This window comes from Lampetra fluviatilis, chromosome 62 (assembly GCF_964198595.1).
Source record: "Lampetra fluviatilis chromosome 62, kcLamFluv1.1, whole genome shotgun sequence".
NCBI classification, from domain to species: Eukaryota; Metazoa; Chordata; class Hyperoartia; order Petromyzontiformes; family Petromyzontidae; genus Lampetra; species Lampetra fluviatilis.
Window position 1 is genome coordinate 6,556,203 of NC_136336.1, and position 13,835 is coordinate 6,570,037.

Sequence of the window (13,835 nt, forward strand, 5' to 3'; positions counted from 1 at the left end):
AGGGCGCTCGTGCCAGGCTAGGTGCACATTAAGGCCACGTGAAGTGTCGAACGCCCGCCGGCAGGAGGTCACGGGACAGACCCAGCAGGTGCCACGGGTCGACTGACTGAGATGACCGGTAGATGCACCACCTGTGCCCCCGTACCTGTGCCAACTTGCTGTGATTAAACACAACACACAAAAACAACACGCACAATACACACAAACACAACGCACGCCGAGGGGTAAGCGACTTGACTTTAAAAAAATCGCCGCGATAATTCAACACATTCCTGCGGAGGGAGCTGGTAGGAACGTCGGGTTGCTCGGTCAATGGCCAGGGTCAACGGCGGCGTGGTGTATTCCACAAATATGCCCGACTGTGAGGGCGGGCACAAGCCGGCGTGAGTAGGTTAAACGTTGAGTTTGATAAGGGCACCACGGGGTGACCAGCCCCTCCCCACCCAGCCCCACCCCACCCAGCCCCTCCCCACCCTCTCCACGCAGCCCCTCCCCACCCAGTCCCACCCCCCACCCAGCCCCTCCCCACCCAGCCCCACCACTCCCACCCCACCCAGCCCCTCCCCACCCCCCACCTAGCCCCTCCCCACGCAGCCCCACCCTTCCCACCCAGCCCCTCCCCACGCAGCCCCTCCCTCCCAACCCAGCCCCCCCACCCAGCCCCTCCCTCTCCACCCAGCCCCTCCCTCCACGACGGACGGACGGACACAATAATCCCCTGTGGGCTGGTGTAAACCAGGAGGAGGTCCCCCCCCTACCTAACCGGTATTAATTAATTCGCTTCGCAGGAAGTTGTCGCTGGCGCGCGCCGGGGGCTGTGGGGCGGATGTGACGTCACGGCGGCGGGGTACAGCGGGGGGAGGGGTTGGCGCGCGCGCGAGTCGCCGTGTTTACTCGCCGCCGCGCCGCGCTCGGGGGAGGTAAGCGCCAGAGCTCCGCCCCGACAAAGTAGTTCACTAAAACGACCTAAACTTCTTAAAACTTTGTCAAACTTTCGCTTTTTAGTTTTTTAAAAACATTGCGTACGTTAAAACTAAATTAACGTCACGTTTTCATCCGGGAAAGCGGGTCGTTTTAATTGTACGCGACGATGATTGCCGCGTGATTGAGTTAATTTTTTTTTATTCCCGTTGAGATATTTTAATTTTAGCCCTGTGGGGTTTTCCCCCGTAACTGTTAATTAAATATTACTTCATTACATTGACATGTTTAACACACTTCAAGTACACTTTCATAACGTGTACATTCCCATCGCGGTGTTAAAGTCTGCCTGGTATTTTACGTTGCTATCAAGTTCACTTACAGTAAAGTGACTTTTTCATACTTTTAAGATTTTTGTTTTTAAATAACGGAAATTATTTCTTTAGTTAGTTTTTTCTACGCGATGTGTTTTTTTTCTTCTTAAAAGAAGAGTTTGTGTTTAATGATCGTCTCCATTCCTAGCCGTGTGTATTCTGTATATACTAGACCCCTCCACGTGTTTTGAGTACTGTATATGTGCAGGCGTGTGTACACGTGCGTGTACTTGTGTGTACACGTGCGTGTACTTGTGTGTACACGTGCGTGTACTTGTGTGTACACGTGCGTGTACTTGTGTAGACGTGTGTGTACTTTGTGTACACGTGTGTACTTGAGTGTACCTGTGTACGCTTGTGTATTTGTGTACACGTGTATAACTGTGTACTTGTGTGTGCACTTGTGTGTGTCTGTGTACGCTTGTGTACGCGTGTGTGATTGTGTACGCGTGTGTAACTGTGTAAGCGTGTGTACTAACCTGTACACTTGCACGTACAATGTGCACAAGTGTCTACGCCCTTGTGTAGAGTAGAGTGTGTACGTGTGCGTAGCGGTGTGTACCTCGCAAACTTGCTGACACGCGCCAATACAGTTGGGTGTACAAGTGTGTGTAAGTGTGATTGTGTAAGTGGTGTGTGTAAGTGGTGTGTACAGGTGTGTGTAAGTGTTGTGTACATTGTGTGTGTGTAAGTGTGGTGTACAGGTGTGTGTGTAAGTGGTGTGTACAGGTGTGTGTGTGTAAGTGCTGTGTACAGGTGTGTGTGTGTGTAAGCGGTGTGTACAGGTGTGTGTATGTGATTGTGTAAGTGGTGTGTACAGGTGTGTGTAAGTGTGTAAGTGTGGTGTACAGGTGTGTGTGTAAGTGGTGTGTACAGGTGTGTGTGTAAGTGCTGTGTACAGGTGTGTGTGTGTGTAAGCGGTGTGTACAGGTGTGTGTATGTGATTGTGTAAGTGTTGTGTATAGGTGTGTGTGTGTGTAGGTGTGTGTGTAAGTGTTGTATACACGTGTGTGTATGTGATTGTGTAAGTGTTGTGTATAGGTGTGTGTGTGTGTAGGTGTGTGTGTAAGTGTTGTATACACGTGTGTGTAGGTGTGTGTGTAAGTGCTGTATACAGGTGTGTGTATGTGATTGTGTAAGTGTTGTGTATAGGTGTGTGTGTGTGTAGGTGTGTGTGTAAGTGTTGTATACACGTGTGTGTAGGTGTGTGTGTAAGTGCTGTATACACGTGTGTGTAGGTGTGTGTGTAAGTGCTGTATACACGTGTGTGTATGTGATTGTGTAAGTGTTGTGTATAGGTGTGTGTGTGTGTGTAGGTGTGTGTGTAAGTGTTGTATACACGTGTGTGTAGGTGTGTGTGTAAGTGCTGTATACAGGTGTGTGTATGTGATTGTGTAAGTGTTGTGTATAGGTGTGTGTGTGTGTAGGTGTGTGTGTAAGTGTTGTATACAGGTGTGTGTGTGTAAGTGTGCAAGTATTCTGTATAGGTGTGTGTGTAGTTGTGTAACTGTTGTGTAAAGGTGTGTCTAGGGTTGTCATAGGTGCTCGCTAACAGCACTTGCCCCTACAGTCTGCTAAGGCTATATGGGGGATCTTTGTCTATGTACGGTTGTGTGTGGTGCGTTTGCATAAAGCACTTGCGTGAAGGGATGTAGTAGACGCATCTGTGTAAATGTTCTTCATTAACAGCGTGAACTTTTTATACGACCGGCTTGCATCTTAAGATGTGCACAAAGCTTTAAGCCTCCACCTGGTTTCACCTTCAAAAAGTACAGATGTTTCATAAAGCTTTCTTTGTATATAAAGTCTTACTGAACGTACACATATCATTATTCTACAATGCTTCATCCGGACCATATCGGTTCCCTTAAAATCTTTGAGTGCACCAACACCGCCTCTGATATCGCAAGCCACCACCAACCAATACGCTAATAGCCGTGGACGAGAGTCTAACCCATGCCGGGCTGGGTTTATAAGTGCTGTACGCTAATCGGTGGGCAATGAATGTCCACCCCCCTCTCTCTCTGTGTGCTGTGTATGTGGGGGGAGCGGTGGTGTAGTGGTTAGCGCACTGCGCTACGAACACCGCTCACGGCCAACATCGGTGACGATTGTCTAAACCAGGTCTTGGGCCTCCCTTGGGACGACTCGGCCTCAAATGAATACCCGATGCGGTGTAGTAAACATCGTCACTGGGGAGACAAAGGCGGCCGGGCGTGGTGCTGTGCCACCCACCCACCTCGTGTGCCGTGCCGGCCTTCATAGGTGCTACTCGCTAACAGCACTTGCCCCTACAGTCTGTTAAGGCTACACGGGGGATCTTTGTCTTTGTACATTGTAGGGGGCACAGGTGGTGCTTCGGCCGGTCATCTCAGTCGACCCGTGACCTCCTGCTGCACCTAGCCTGGCACAGTAGAGGGTACAGCTAGTGGTGCTTCAGCCAGTCATCTCAGTCAGTCGACCCGTGGCACCTGCTGGGTCTGCCCCGTGACCTCCTGCTGCACCTAGCCTGGCACAGTAGAGGGTAGAGCTGGTGGTGCATCTACCGGTCATCTCAGTCGACCCATGGCACCTGCTGGGTCTGTCCCGTGACCTCCTGTTGCACCTAGCCTGGCACAGTAGAGGGTACAGCTGGTGGTGCATCTACCGGTCATCTCAGTCGACCCGTGGCACCTGCTGGGTCTGCCCCGTCACTTCCTGCCGCCGGGCGTTCGACACTTCACGTGGCCTCAACGTGCACCTAGCCTGGCACAAGCGCCGTGCTGACGACACCGCCACTTAGTGGCGAATGGCGCTTGTACATTGTAAGGCAGGCGAGCATTCAGTTAGGCAGATGTTGAGGTGGTGAGGCACATTGAAGGCAACGAAGATGCACACGTACAGGTCAAATCCACTGCTGGATAAGGCAGGATTCTGAAGAAAATAGTGGGGGAGAAAAGGCAAGTCTCTTTATTAAAATCGATAATCCCACACCCACCATTGGAACCTCCTTTGCCAGTAGCAAAATATGATAATTGTTTTTTTACCCTTTTATCTGGCAACAAAACTGACACCTTTTTTAACAAGGAGTCATGTTTGCATTGACCACAATACCTGCAGTCGGAATGCAAACAAAAAACAACTCTGATAATGTCATCTGGTTCAACACCATGTGAGACTAGGCTCTAAGGAAAGCTGTCTCGGGTGTGGACCAATCAACTTCAAGGACAGTGCATACATTATCAGAGTTGTGTTTTTTGTTTGCATTCCGACTGCAGGTATTGTGGTCTATGCAAACATGACTCCTTGTAAAAAAGGTGTCAGTTTTGTTGCCAGATAAAAGGGTAAAAAAAACAATTATCAATCCCACACCCCTCCTTGGCTTGACCGCCCGTCATTGGTCATTGTTATCGTCATCATTAGTTCATTATCATTACCACCACTGTCATCATACGCACTATCGCACCCTTATCGTTTGGGAGCCCCATCGTGTAGTGATCGTGAGCACACTGGACTTGCAAACCGCACGTCGATCGTCCGATGCCCATTTCTCAACTCCAAGCGCGGAAGTTGAAACAATGGAGCGAGATTCTGCAATTCCACCCACACCCACCTCCCATCACCACCATCACCACCAACTCAACAGTCGAAATGGTTTCACCACAGTTGATTGGCGGGTCAAGCGTATGGTGGGTTGAAGCGTGGGCATTCTCACTTTTCAACACGTTTGACGCCTGGTGTAGATTTGGAGTCTGCTTGTCCTCTCTCTCTCTCTCCCCGTGGTCGCGTGGATTTTTCTTTCTCGCCGGGTCCTCCGGTTTTCCCTCCGCGTTTGCAATCGATGTGCGTTTTGGATGTTGTGGATTATTTGGCTGCCGTAAATGTGAACGTGACAATCCGCCACTTTGGTGACTTATCATTTGTGACCAGGCCGATTCTGAAAGCAAGCTAATAGCTCGGTGGGCTTTACCTGGTAAAATAAAAATAGTTTATGATAATTGGTTTTTTACCCTTCTATCTGGCAACAAAACTGACACCTTTTTTTACAAGGAGTCATGTTTGCATAGACCACAATACCTGCAGTCATAATGCAAACAAAAACATAACTCTGATAATGATCATTATAAAAAAAGGTGTCGGTTTTGTTGCCAGATAGAAGGGTAAAAATCCAATTATCATTAGCACCGCTATCACCATCATCATCAACACTGATTTTACTTTACAGCACTCTCTGTCAATCCAGTGCTGTATGAAGACCTCCCCATGACGTGTCAGTTGTGGGGTCGGTTCGTCCATACTTCACCAATCTGGTCAGTGCGGTTTGGTGACGGGGCGGGGGCAGCTATGGAACCAGTTTCGGTGAACAACTCGGCGCATTGTGCTAACCACTTTGCCGCCACTCACTTCCTCAACGCCATGATCATCAACACCGTTATCACTTGAAGTTCAACGCGTAGGCTTTTGTGACCATTTCGATTTAAAGCTTTCGTGACTGCAGGGATTCATCTTCTTGGTTTGTTCGGTAAAGTCCCTTCTACGTGACTTTACCGAAAGAACCAAGAAGACTTTCGTGACCAATGTCATCCATAATACAGGTTTTTGGGGTTAGATCGTGTAAGGAAACTGTAATTGACGCGATCTAACCAAAAAAAAAACTATTACCGTTATCACTATCACCACTTGTCACCACCGCCGCCTACATTGTCATCATTACCACCATTATCCAGACCACCTTGGGAATAATGACCAATGTGAAATCGCCACTTCTTAGCACTACTATCACCATCATCACCACCGACTTGTCATCTCGTTAACACTGTAAGCAACATCGCTGTCTCCTTCGAAGCATTAACGCCACCGTCAGCATCATCGCACTGTCGTCATGATCATCGTAACCAATAACACCACCATCACTTATCACGCCATCATAAACCATTAATATCACCACCATCAGTTGCACCATCATCCTAACCATTGAAACAACCACCACCACCATCATTATTGTCACCATCATTGACACCGTCACCCGCATGGTCATCATAACCAATAACACCACCATCACTTATCACGCCATCATAAACCATTAATATCACCACCATCATTTGCACCATCATCCTAACCATTGAAACAACCACCACCATCATTATTGTCACCATCGTTGACACCGTCACCCGCATGGTCGTCATAACCAATAACACCACCATCACTTATCACGCCATCATAAACCATTAATATCACCACCATCATTTGCAACATCATCCTAACCATTGAAACAACCACCACCATCTTCTTGGTTCTTTCGGTAAAGTCACTTAGAAGGGAAGTAATAAAATAATAAAAATAAAACATAATAAAATAATTCTCACGACGTTTCAGATGAGGACGACTGCTTGCGTTGTGGCCGAAACGTCGTGAGAATTATTTTATTATGTTTTATTTTTATTACTTTATTACTTCCCTTCTACGTGACTATTGATTATATTATCAGCGTTATCATCATCAAAACCACCATCACAATAATCGGTTTGACTTGCCGATTGTATTCGCTTATCTTCAGACTCCGCTTTGTCACTCCCGGTGTTTTAGGAGTATCATTAACTCTGTCTCATACCTCTTGAGTTCTCTCCAAACCTATTTTTAGCCTCGTTTTATCTACCGTAACGATGCAATGCCCAGCCCTTCGTGAACACATCGCTGGACAAAGGCCCTCCCCTCGCTGTCGGCGGTCATCATGGGGATTGTTTGACCATACTTCACCGTGTTAGCCAGTGCTAGTTGGTCAAGGGGGGAGGGGGTGGGATGATGACCAGGTTCTGTGTACCACGGTGGCTAGGAGATGTTAACTACCTCGCCTGGTATACAGGGGGTCGTGGGTTCGATACAAACCCTGACGCCTGCTGCTGTATATTTGTAGTTTGCGTGTCTCTCTCTCATCATCATCACGGTGGCTAGGAGATGTTAACTACCTCGCCTGGTGTACAGGAGGTCGTGGGTTTGATCCCGACCTTGGTGCCTGCTGTATATTTGGAGTTTGCGTGTCTCTATCATCATCATCACGGTGGCTAGGAGATGTTAACTACCTCGCCTGGTATACAGGGGGTCGTGGGTTCGATCCCTACCTTGGTGCCTGCTGCTGTATATTTGGAGTTGGCGTGTCTCTCTCTCTCTCATCATCACGGGGGCTAGGAGATGTTAACTACCTCGCCTGGTATACAGGGGGTCGTGGGTTCAATCCCTACCTTGGTGCCTGCTGCTGTATATTTGGAGTTGGCATGGTCTCCCCGTGGTCGCGTGGATTTTTCTCCGGGTCCTCCGGCTTTTCCCTCCACATTCAGGATCAACATGCTTTTTTCGCTACTGCTATGTGTGTCCACGTGACGATAGGCCACTTCGTTGAGCTATCATTTGTGATTGCCAGGTCGCTTCTGATGAAAAAGAGCTATGCAGCTGAGTGGACCTTACCTGCTAAAATAAAACAAAAGTTTGTTTTCGTAGTTCGTCGGAGGATCAAACTCAGGTCGCGTAGTGCGCTAACCACCGCGCCACCTCTGCCGTTTACAATGCTGTACGTGTTGTGCATTCGAATGGTTGTTCGTTATTTGTATTGTTTTTGTTGTATCGCTGTACCCATTGAAATCCAGGGTCTCCAACGCCCACTGTTGTTCTCCGTGCAAGTCTCGTTTTTGTCTTTAAGCTCACGAGTCTCCTTCGATGTCTCGGCGATCCTCTTCAGATGATAAGTGAGGCTCAGGATGAGGTCACTAAGGAGACATTGAGCCTCACCTTGATAAGATGCGGACACGGTAACGCGACGCGACGTGTCAGCAACGCTTTCTCATTGAACTCTAAATACAAACGAGTTTGCGCGCTCGTACATTTTTGGCGATTGAAGTGTCCGTCCGTTCGTCCCTCTATACAGCTGCTATTGGTGGTAACTATTCACGTGCAAATTGAACGCAACTCGTCACGAGGAAACATTAAAATGTGTTAATTCGTATCGGGACCCCACGGTCTAATGCTCCGATCATCTCTGCCATCTCTATACCACGTGCTCTGCAGAAGAGCCATTGCCCGAAACGACGGCTGCAGTCTGCGCTTTCTTCAATGGAGGAGGATGAGAAGCAGCAAAACTTAATTTGGAGCTTTCGTGACTGCAGGAATGACTCTTTGGTTCTTTCGGTAAAGTCAGGTATAAAGAGAAAATAATAAATTAAATACTAGCATACGACGTTTCGATTGCAACACAAGCAATCGTCATCAGGTATAAATGAAATAGAAACACAAATCTAGTATGCTTAGAAATGTAATGTAATACAACAGAGAGTCGGATAACATAACAGTCAAACACCCTACCTGGTTGATTACGTTCTTCCTGAGAATGCTAAATGTGAGAGAGAGACAAAACACAGAACCACAGAACCAGTATTTAATTTACTATTTTATCTTTATACGTGACTTTACCGAAAGAATCAAAGAGTAAGCAGCAAAACCCCACTCTCTCTGTTGAGCCCTCTCTTGGCTGACAGACATTGGCATTTAACTCCTGAACATACAGTATTGGCTTACGCAATAATAAAATAGAATAACTGCCTGAAACTTTGCCAATGATATATTTTTTTCCCCTCCTTTTCAAGGCTGTGTTGTTGACCAGCGTGCGCCGAGGTTTGTTGTAATGTTTATAAGTTTCGTAGGTCTCTTGTAAGTGTGGCTCCTTGTGCAAGAGTTAGTCTAATGAATCTGTATTTATCCTGGAGAAATCCGATGAGCCGTGAAGCTCTTCTTTTGACAGATGTCCAGTAGCCTTCGAGTACGCATGCACACAATCACGATGCCGGGTCGGATGTGGGTGTTCGTGTACGTCTGCGAGTTTTTTGCCGGTTTTTGTTGTTATTACACGCTTTTATTTAACTCACGCGGTCTGTTATACCCTCCAAAAATCTTGTAAATCGAATTTCAACCGTATTCTCAATGTGCTATCGACTGCAAACTTGGTATACTTGTGTCGTACTGATGACAAGATTACATTCTATCATAAAAACATCCAAAACATGTTATTTTTTTACATTTTACACGCTTTTATTTAACTTACTCTGTGTGTTGTCGTATTCTAAAATCTTGTAACTCAATTTCAACCGTATTCCCAATGTGCTATGGACTGCAAACTTGGTATACTTATGTCATACTGATGACAATACTATATTCTATCATAAAAAATCTAAAACATATTTTTTTAAACATTCTTTTACACGCTTTTGAGAAACTCACTCTGTCTGTTGTCGTATCCTCAAATCTTGCAACTCAATTTTAACCCACTTCCCAATGTGGTATCGACTGCATACTTGGTATACTTATGTCATACTGGTGACTACTACATTTTATCATTAAAAATAAAAAAAATATTTTAAAAGATCTTTTTTTATGTTATATTTCGGCTTGGGTCTAATTGTCCACGCTCAACTGACGTTGACTGTAAATCACCACGGCTCCCTTACGTTGTGGCAAGCTTCGGGGCCACTTCCTGGAGTCGTGGAGTTTTGCCATTACGAGTATGGTACATTTCATTGAAGCGTGTTTTTTTAAAAGTATTTTTAAATATTACTTACGTCTTTTTTATGAGTGCATGGATCTTTATGCAAGTCTGTGGGTCTCTATGTAAAGTCCGGTTCTTTATTGCATTCCTGTAGAACTCTACGAAAGTACACTGGTTTTTATTTCGTGCCGTGCACCGCGATGGTCAGCCTATAGGTGTGTGGAATTTCAATTTAAAGCTTTCGTGACTGCAGGGATTCATCTTCTTGGTTCTTTCGGTAAAGTCACGTAGAATGGAAATAATAAAATTATAAAAATAAAACAATAAAATCATTCTTACGACGTTTCGGCCACAACGCAAGCAGCCGTACCGAAAGAACCAAGAAGGTGTGTGGAATTATTCAGGGGCTGCCGAATTGAGTCGTCACATAGTATGAGAAGAGTCTTAATAAGTCTGGCTATACGCGTGAGTCAAAGTAAATAACAAACAACGATCTTCTATGAATTATTTCTTATCACTTTGAGCGAGCGGTTGTTTCGCGCGCTGTTAGCGAGCACCTATGAAGGCCGGCACCTATGAAGGCCGGCACCTATGTAGGCCGGCACCTATGAAGGCCGGCACCTATGAAGGCCGGCACCTATGAAGGCCGGCACCTATGAAGGCCGGCACCTATGTAGGCCGGCACCTATGAAGGCCGGCACCTATGAAGGCCGGCACCTATGAAGGCCGGCACCTATGTAGGCCGGCACCTATGAAGGCCGGCACCTATGAAGGCCGGCACCTATGAAGGCCGGCACCTATGAAGGCCGGCACCTATGAAGGCCGGCACCTATGAAGGCCGGCACCTATGAAGGCCGGCACCTATGAAGGCCGGCACCTATGAAGGCCGGCACCTATGAAGGCCGGCACATATGAAGGCCGGCACATATGAAGGCCGGCACCTATGAAGGCCGGCACCTATGTAGGCCGGCACCTATGAAGGCCGGCACCTATGAAGGCCGGCACCTATGAAGGCCGGCACCTATGAAGGCCGGCACCTATGAAGGCCGGCACCTATGAAGGCCGGCACCTATGAAGGCCGGCACCTATGAAGGCCGGCACCTATGAAGGCCGGCACCTATGAAGGCCGGCACCTATGAAGGCCGGCACCTATGAAGGCCGGCACCTATGAAGGCCGGCACCTATGAAGGCCGGCACCTATGAAGGCCGGCACCTATGAAGGCCGGCACGGAACACGAAGGGGGGTGGGAGGCCAGCACCACTCCCGCCTTTGTCTCCCCAGTGGCGATGTTCACACACCCCACCAGGTACTCGTTTAGGCTGAGGCGACCTAGAGGAAGCCCATGACTGATTGAAACATTCGCCACTGTTGTTGGTTGTGAGTAAGAATCGAACTCGGCTCGCCAGGTTCTTATCGCAGCGTACTCACCGCGAATGCTACCCCCCCTCCGTGCGCACAGCGCGCTAACCGCTACACTCCTACCGCTACACACCACCACCACCACCAACCTACCCACCACCAACCACCATCGGCCGCCTACACCGCCACTCATCCACCCCTTCCTCGGCCCCCCCCTGCCCTGCCCCCCCCACTACCCCACCAACAACCAATTTCACTTTCCACACCCACCGCCCCCATTGCCCCCAAACGCAACCCGGCAGTCCGGCATTCAGCCGCGGCTGTCCCAGACTGCCCCCGAGTATCCCCGCTTGGCCCCTCGCTGCTGCTGCTGCTGCCTGTGTGGTTTTTTTTCGGGTCGCGGTTTTTTCCTGAAGTGGCCCTCGCCGCTTGCGGCCGAGGAGATTTGCAGCAGGGAGGCAGAGAGGCGGCGGCAGGAAAAGCCGCTGTCGGGCTTTTGCGGTGATGGATTTGCGTTCGTCTGCGGAGTGTTTGGTTATTGTTGGTTGTTGCAGGGGTGGATCGCGTTTGGCTGTGGAGCCGATTTGCGTTTGTCTGCGGAGTTTTTTTTGTTTCGACTTAAAACTTTCGTGGCTGCAGGAATTCATATTCTTGGTTCTTTCGGTAAAGTCACGTAGATAGAAATGAAAAAGAATAACATTTTCAGAAAAATTCAAAATAAAAATCATGAATTGAAAATAATAAAAGCCAAAAAACCACGACGTTTCGATCGCAACACATGAAGCGGTCTTCATCACCGCTTGTGTTGCGATCGAAACTTCGTGGGTTTTTTTGCTTTTATTATTTTCAATGTATTCTTTTTATGACATTTTATTATTTTTTATTTTCTATCTACGCGACTTTACCGACAGAACCAAGAATATCGTTTTATTTTTGGTTGTGTCTAACAGTCCCGTGATTGCGTCTCTCTTTGATTCAAAGCTGCACAAAACGGCGCATCGGCATACAGAGAGGCGTTGTTTCGGGCAACGGCCCTTCTCCATCGCCGTTGCATCCTCAGTTCACACCACGGCCCGTGACTTTAAAATGCGACTCTACGACGCTCGAATGAGCCCTCATCCCCTGTTCACAGACCAGAGCTAGTGGTGGAAATTCCACATTCCCATGACCGGGGCCGGTCTATGCATATCCTTGACCTCCCCACAAAGCGGTACTGCTTTAACCGATCCCGGCAGGATGATGGGCTGAGTCAACCATTACCTTCCTACCCCTCCCCCCAACCAGAATTTGAACTCACAATCTTGCGATTGGGAGCAGCTCGCTCTACCGCTGAGCCTCTTGGCAAGCCAGAGGTTGCCATTTCGATTCTAAACTAAAAACATTTTTTTTTACTTAACCGGGGAAGGCCCCCACTGAGCGTACGTAGGCGTTTTTCAGAAGCGACCTGGCCACAGATGAGAGCCCAGTGAAGTGGGCTTATCATCATCATCATCATCGTCACGTGGACATTTAAAGCGGTAAAATTACTCGAAGCGCGTGGTGATGTTGATTCTAAATGTGGAAGGAAAAACCGGAGGACCCGGAGAAAAATCCATGCGACCACGGAGAGCGAGAGACACCGCAAACTCCAAATATACAGCAGCAGGCGTCGGCGTCGAAATCGAACCCACGACCTCCTGCATACCAGGCGAGGTAGTTAACATCTCCTAGCCACCGTGATGATGATGATGAGAGAGACACGCAAACTCCAAATATACAACAGCAAGCGTCAGGGTTGGTGATCGAACCCACGATCTCCTGCACACCAGGCGAGGTAGTTAACATCTCCTAGCCACCGTGATGATGATGAGAGAGACACGCAAACTCCAAATATACAGCAGCAGGCGTCGGCGTGGAAATCGAACCCACGACCTCCTGCGTACCAGGAGAGGGAATTAACATCTCCTAGCCACCGTGATGATGATGAGAGAGACACGCAAACTCCAAATATACAGCAGGCGTCGGCGTGGAAATCGAACCCACGACCTCCTATAGACCAGGCGAGGTAGTTAACATCTCCTAGCCACCGTGATGATGATGAGAGAGACACGCAAACTCCAAATATACAGCAGCAGGCGTCCGCGTGGAAATCGAACCCACGACCTCCTGCATACCAGGCGAGGGAATTAACATCTCCTAGCCACCGCGATCGATGTGTCAACTAACGTTGGGCAAGTTTCTTAAATCACGTCCCTGTTCCTTGTCTACCCTGCAGTGTGCAACGGGTACAGATTAAAGGGTACGACCACAGCTACTCGCAATCGGCAGTTCGTGTGTAGTTTGGGTAAAGTGTTAGGTACCAATCCCCCCCCCCTTTTCTTCCGAGATTTCATTTAGTGGGAGGCTCATCCGCCAGCATTGGCGAGAGCAACAATTTGCAGGGCTGCACCTTGACCTAAAGTGGGGTGGGGAAACGGGGATTAATTTCATCTGGAACAATCCTGGCCTGTGACCAGGAAAACATTTCCACATCTGGCACACCACATCCAGTATGCCCGTCGCTACGCGGGGTGTGGCTCACGACGTCCACGCACCACCTACCTCTGCCTACCTGGACACGTCCAGTGAGGAATTCGGTTTGATTCATTTGGGGAGCGCATTTTTGCGCCCGTCCTGCGTTCCACGTAAACTT

The 13,835-nt window shown here is 48.3% G+C and overlaps 1 protein-coding gene across 4 annotated transcripts in view; it reads left to right on the forward strand.

The window, feature by feature from the left end:
* The first annotated feature begins 853 nt into the window (after positions 1-853).
* Positions 854-13,835, forward strand: part of LOC144951490 (cyclic AMP-dependent transcription factor ATF-7-like) — a 102,326-nt gene continuing 89,344 nt past the window's right edge. For 3 of the 4 annotated variants that reach the window (XM_078881804.1, XM_078881806.1, XM_078881807.1), the window contains exon 1: positions 854-920. The gene's annotated coding sequence lies outside the window, so the exon portion shown is untranslated. The remainder of the gene's footprint in view (positions 921-13,835) is intronic. The other variant, XM_078881805.1, reaches the window with a different exon arrangement.